Source organism: Triticum dicoccoides, chromosome 1A (assembly GCF_002162155.2).
Source record: "Triticum dicoccoides isolate Atlit2015 ecotype Zavitan chromosome 1A, WEW_v2.0, whole genome shotgun sequence".
Classification (NCBI taxonomy): Eukaryota; Viridiplantae; Streptophyta; class Magnoliopsida; order Poales; family Poaceae; genus Triticum; species Triticum dicoccoides.
The window spans coordinates 467,551,139-467,556,197 of NC_041380.1; positions in this window are offsets into that span (position 1 = coordinate 467,551,139).

Sequence of the window (5,059 nt, forward strand, 5' to 3'; positions counted from 1 at the left end):
GAGGGCAAATGCTGAAGTGCTGCGCGGGCTCAAGACCAGAACTTTTGATAGGCTGCACAGGTGCGGAAGGAACTGGATCGAGGAGCTGTCGGTGGTTCTTTGGTCGATCAGAACGACGCCAAATCGAGCCACTGGCCAGACACCTTTCGCTCTAGTCTATGGAGCAGAGGCAGTTCTCCCCACGGAACTCGTATACAGATCACCTCGAGTGCTCGCTTATGATGAGCTTGAGCAAGAACAGCTGCAGAAAGACGACGCGCTGCTCCTTGAGGAAGATCGTCTTCAGGCTGCTGTACGAGCTACTCGATACCAGCAAGCTTTGCGCCGCTATCATAGCTGCAAAGTTAAAGCCAGAAGCTTCGAGGAAGGCGACCTTGTTCTTCGGCACGTTCAGTCCGCCAAGAATTCCAACAAGTTGACGCTGAAGTGGGAAGGACCTTATCGGGTGAGACGAGTCACAAGGCCTGGTGCTGTCCGCCTTGAGGCCGAAGATGGCATTCCGATGAGCAACTCCTGGAACATAGAACATCTTCGTAAGTTTTTCCCATAAGGCGCGGTTGCCGGAACCCGTTCCGGCAACCACCTTTTGTACAAGTCTTGCCGCTGTTGCATGTAATCCTTTGTACAAAGCCGGGCGCAGATCCCGTGCATAAGTAAAACCCCATATGCTCCGCACAGCTTGTCCATTTCATGCGTTAGTTCCTTTCTTGTATGCGATTATCTGACACTTTGTGCAGCACCTACATCCGGTAAGCAGTAACGAGCCGAAGAGCTCCATATTATTATTTTCTCTTCTTTCTTTTTCTTTTAAAGGAAAAGAAGGTTCTCTCGCACACAAGTTCGCCGGGGGGGAAGGAGAAGATTGTGGTATGGGCCAGACATCGTTCAAGCAAAGACTTGCCTTATCGGGAAGCAAATGACAGAAAAGCTAAGTTGCCAAAGTTTGAGCAATCACTTTTTAAATTTTTTTGAGTTATCTTCCTCGAGCGACCCTGCTTTGTATGGAAAACCTGTGCGCGGAGGAACCAACTCGTGGCTAGTTGCGCCCTTACTTTGTTTCGAGTCCGCTCAACAGCTTAAGCGTGCTGCATCTAGTCGCGACAAGGTTTTTTGTCGGAAGCAGCGCCGCCAGCAGGCTGCTGAAGTTCCGCACTCAGCGCTCGCGGCTCGGGCACCTGCGCCGACAAGTTCCCTAGAAGCATAGGGTAAAAACATACAAAGGAAGGAATCTAGTAGAGGAAATAACATAGCAATTGATAGACAGAAATAAAGTTATATTACAAAGATAACTTGTCGCAGCTCTAACAGACTGTTTTCATAACATGATCAGCAGCGACAAGGGAAAAGAAGGAATGGGTGGCCAAATCTACGCGTCCGCCCTCGACTCTCTTGATCTCGCTTACCTTGTCCACAATGGGTGCGACAAGGGCCTTGAGTGCATCCAGATCGGCATCAGGCGGCAAGGACCTGAGGACGTTGGTGAAGCTGAGGCCTGGATTGCGGAAGGCTACCTTCATCAGCACCTTCTAGAGAACCCCGGCGCAGATTTTGCGCGACTCGTCGGCCAGCTGCTTCGGGATCCTCTCCCGGAGCCGCTGGAGTGCCGTCGCCACGCCCTTGAAGAATAGGCTGAGCTTGGCGCTGGGTTGAAGACTCTCGTCGGAAGGATACCCAAAGTCCTCCATCCCCAGCTGCGCCAGCTCCTCGTTGATGACTGCGGCAATGTTCACCAGACCCTCGGTCCAGTGCTCCACAGTGTCTCTGAACGAGTTCTGGGTAACTGCAATGCTCTCTAGCAGCGCCGCGTCAGCCTTGACCTTCTCCGACAAGGTCTTCTCCCGCTCCTTGGCGGCCTCCAGCGTCTGCGTCAGCGTGGCCAGCTTCAGCTCCAGGTCTGCTTTGGAATCCTTGGCGGCGCTGAGCTCCTTGCCCCTCTCAGCGAGAAGGCCTTGCAGCTCAGCATGGGCGGCAGCATCCTTCTCGCGCTCACGCTTGAGCGCGGCAAGCTCCTCGCCGCTCTTCCCAATATCGGCCTCCAGCTGCGCCACCTTCTCCTCTAGCTCTTTCTTGGCGGCCTCTGCAGTTGCCGCGGCGTCCTTTGCCTCCTTGAGCGCCCCGCCAAGTGCTCGCTCGCGCTCAGCGAGCTCTTCCTCGTAGCTGTCGAGGTGGGCCTTCCGCTGCACTAGTTCACCTTCCCGCGCGGACTGCTTCTCGGCAGCCAGCCTTTGTTCCTCCTCAGCCTCGGCCCTCTCGAGAAGAAGGGCCGTGCGCTCCTCGTCGACTCGCCCCTGCTCCTGCGCCAGGGACCGGAGAGCTTCTTGATTTTGGCCCCGGAGCTCCTCCACGCGCTTTTCCATGTCAACTCCCGCCTTCGTGACAAGCGCTTCCCGGGAAGCCAGCTTGGCTTGCCGGGTGCGGTAGAGTGACAGCAGCTTCCGCAGCAGCTCCTCCTCCTCAGGCTCGCCGCTGCTGCTGCCGGGCGCGTCAACCAATGACAGTCCAGTAGAGGCGAGCACCTCCCCGTCAAAAGTCTCCCCCTCGACCGGCGCCCTGGAGCTCGACGCCCAGGGTAGCTTGATGAAGATATTGTCACCGGCCTTCAAGTAGGCGCCGGGCTGGGGCTCCTCGGAGCCCGGCTCCGCAGAAGCGGCAGAGGGTTTGACGGTCGGCGCAGCGCCCGGCGCTCCTGCGGCCTCAGGGTCGTTAGTGCGATCGCCCGACCCCTCGCCGGCTTCCACAGCAGCAGCCCCGGTGGCCTCCTCGCCGGCGGTCTCATCAGCACCGGCACCTTCCTCGCCGGCGCCCTCTGTCTCCATTGGCTCAGCCGTAGATGGGTCTGAAGAATGAAGAAGGGAGGAAAATCAATCAAAAATCCAAGAAAGGAAAAACGGAAGAAGCAGAACCCAAGGGAAAGTTTCTGGGCAAGTGGATTACCTGCGCCAAGATCTTCAGTTGCGGCCTCGGTCGCCGCGGGATCAACAGTGCCGTCCCTTGCCGGAGAGTCCCCCCTTGCCGGAGAGCGCTCCCTTGCCGGGGACTCCTCCCTTGGCGGCACAGTCGAAGCAAGTGGCACTTCGGGACCGGCCTCCGGGCGCTCCTGAGGAGGCTGCTCTGCTCCTGCACAAGTCAATAAGCAAGATATCAACAAAGGAAAAAGCACTCAAGCGTGCCCGGCAGCAGAAGGCTAAACTATGAACTTACGCTGGGGGCTGCGCTGGGGGCTGCTCTGAGGGGTGATTGCCGGGTCCGTCAAGGTGGTCTCGGGCCCACCTCCTGCTGACACGATGGGGTCATCCTCGATGACGATCACCGCGGCCTTGGCCCTCTTCGCCGCTCTCTGGGCCAGTGTTCTGAAAAGAAAGGAGTCTAGATTGGAGCAAGTCAGATACAAGATATAAACAACAAGATTGAAGGATTATAAGAGCACCAAAGAAACTCACTCTTCTTACTCCTCGTCGGAGCTGAGCGCGGAAAGATCGAAGTCCGGCCCTTCTCCAGTGCGGCGAGGTGGAGGAGTAGGATCCCTTGCCCGCTTGACGGGGGCAATGGCTGTGGCCCGGGAAGACCCCGCTCCAGTTGCCGCTGTTGTGTGAGGTGCTCCCGCGGCAACATTGCTTGCCGCAGTAGAGCGCGTCGCGCGGCTTGGTGGCTGTGGAGCCGGCTGCCGCCCCGCTGCGTCCCCGGCCCTGCGAAGGCGCCTCCTTGGCGGGGCCGGGGGCTCCGCCTGCGGCAAGTTCTCTGAAGGCTCAGCCTCCTCCTCGCCGGCCTCGCTCGGCTCGGCTTCGAAACCGGCAGGCTCCTCCTCACCCATGAACTCCGCGTGCTCGGCAAGGTTTGCCGCCTATGCAGCCTCCGCCTCCTCCACAGTAAACCCAAACACACCCGCAGCAGCTGCAGCCGCAGCCTCTTCCGCCCTAGTAGCGATGAGCTGTAGCTCCTCGTCGGTGGTGTCACGGGTGAGGCTCTTCTGCTCGTCAGCGCGGACCGGCACTTCCTCCAAGGTGTCGAAGAACGCTCGCACAACGTCATCCGCATGCTCTTGCCAAGTTGGGACGATGCCGTGTGAATCGCACAACGGCATCATGGCGCGGATCCGGTCAAGCGAAGAGTTATTGCACAAAGGAACTACGCCCCTCGGCAGTGTGAATGGGTGCTGGGGGTCGCGTTTGAATAATTCCAAGAGCATTGCGTCCAACTCCAAGACGGTGAAGTTGTAGTTGAGGCCCGGCCGCAGCCTCATGATGTCCGCCGAATTCTTGAATTCCCAGGCGGGCCTCCCCCTCTCCTGCAGGGGGCAATGCAGCGGCGGAGGAAATCTGCCCCGACAGCACCTACGGTGAGCCCGGCAAGCCTGAGGCGAAGAATCCTAGTGATGGTGATCTTCAGCCTCTCGTCTTCCGGGGCCACGTTGCTCCAGTCATTGCCGCGCACTATTGGAGTTTGGCGCACGGAGGTGAAGGGCTGCGGATTCTCCTCGACGATCCAGCACCACTCCGCTCTCCACTCCTCCCACTTGCTGCGGAGCTCACCCTCCAGTACGCCTCTTTCTTGCCGATTCTCAAGACCCAGGCAATCCCTCCGGCAAGCGGCTCTCCTCTCTCTACCCGAGGTATGAAGAAGTGGCGAAAAAGGGCAACACTAGGGTGGACTCCGACAAAGTTTTCGCACAAGTGTGCGAAAACTGCCATGGTCAGGACAACATTGGGGGTGAAGTCAAGGAGGCGGAAGCCATATGTGTTCATAATATCACAAAAGAACTCCGAGAAGGGCGGGCAGAGCCCGCAATAGAAGAATAGCGGGAAGAACGGGTACCCATTTGGAGCCAACTCTGAGGCAGCGGCCGGGAGTACCCTCGTGCGCGGATGCGAACGCGTCTCCGTCGCCCAAAAGAGGTAGAAGTACTCCCTTAGCTCCTGCACGCCGAGCTGGGGGGTGAAGATCGCCCGCTCCTTCTGCAGCGCCGCGAGCCGCTGTGCCTTGGCCGACTTCACACCCTTTCCCTTGTCGGCTTTCGGGGCCATGGCGGAGGTGGTGGGGAAGGTCGACGGCGTGGTGATGC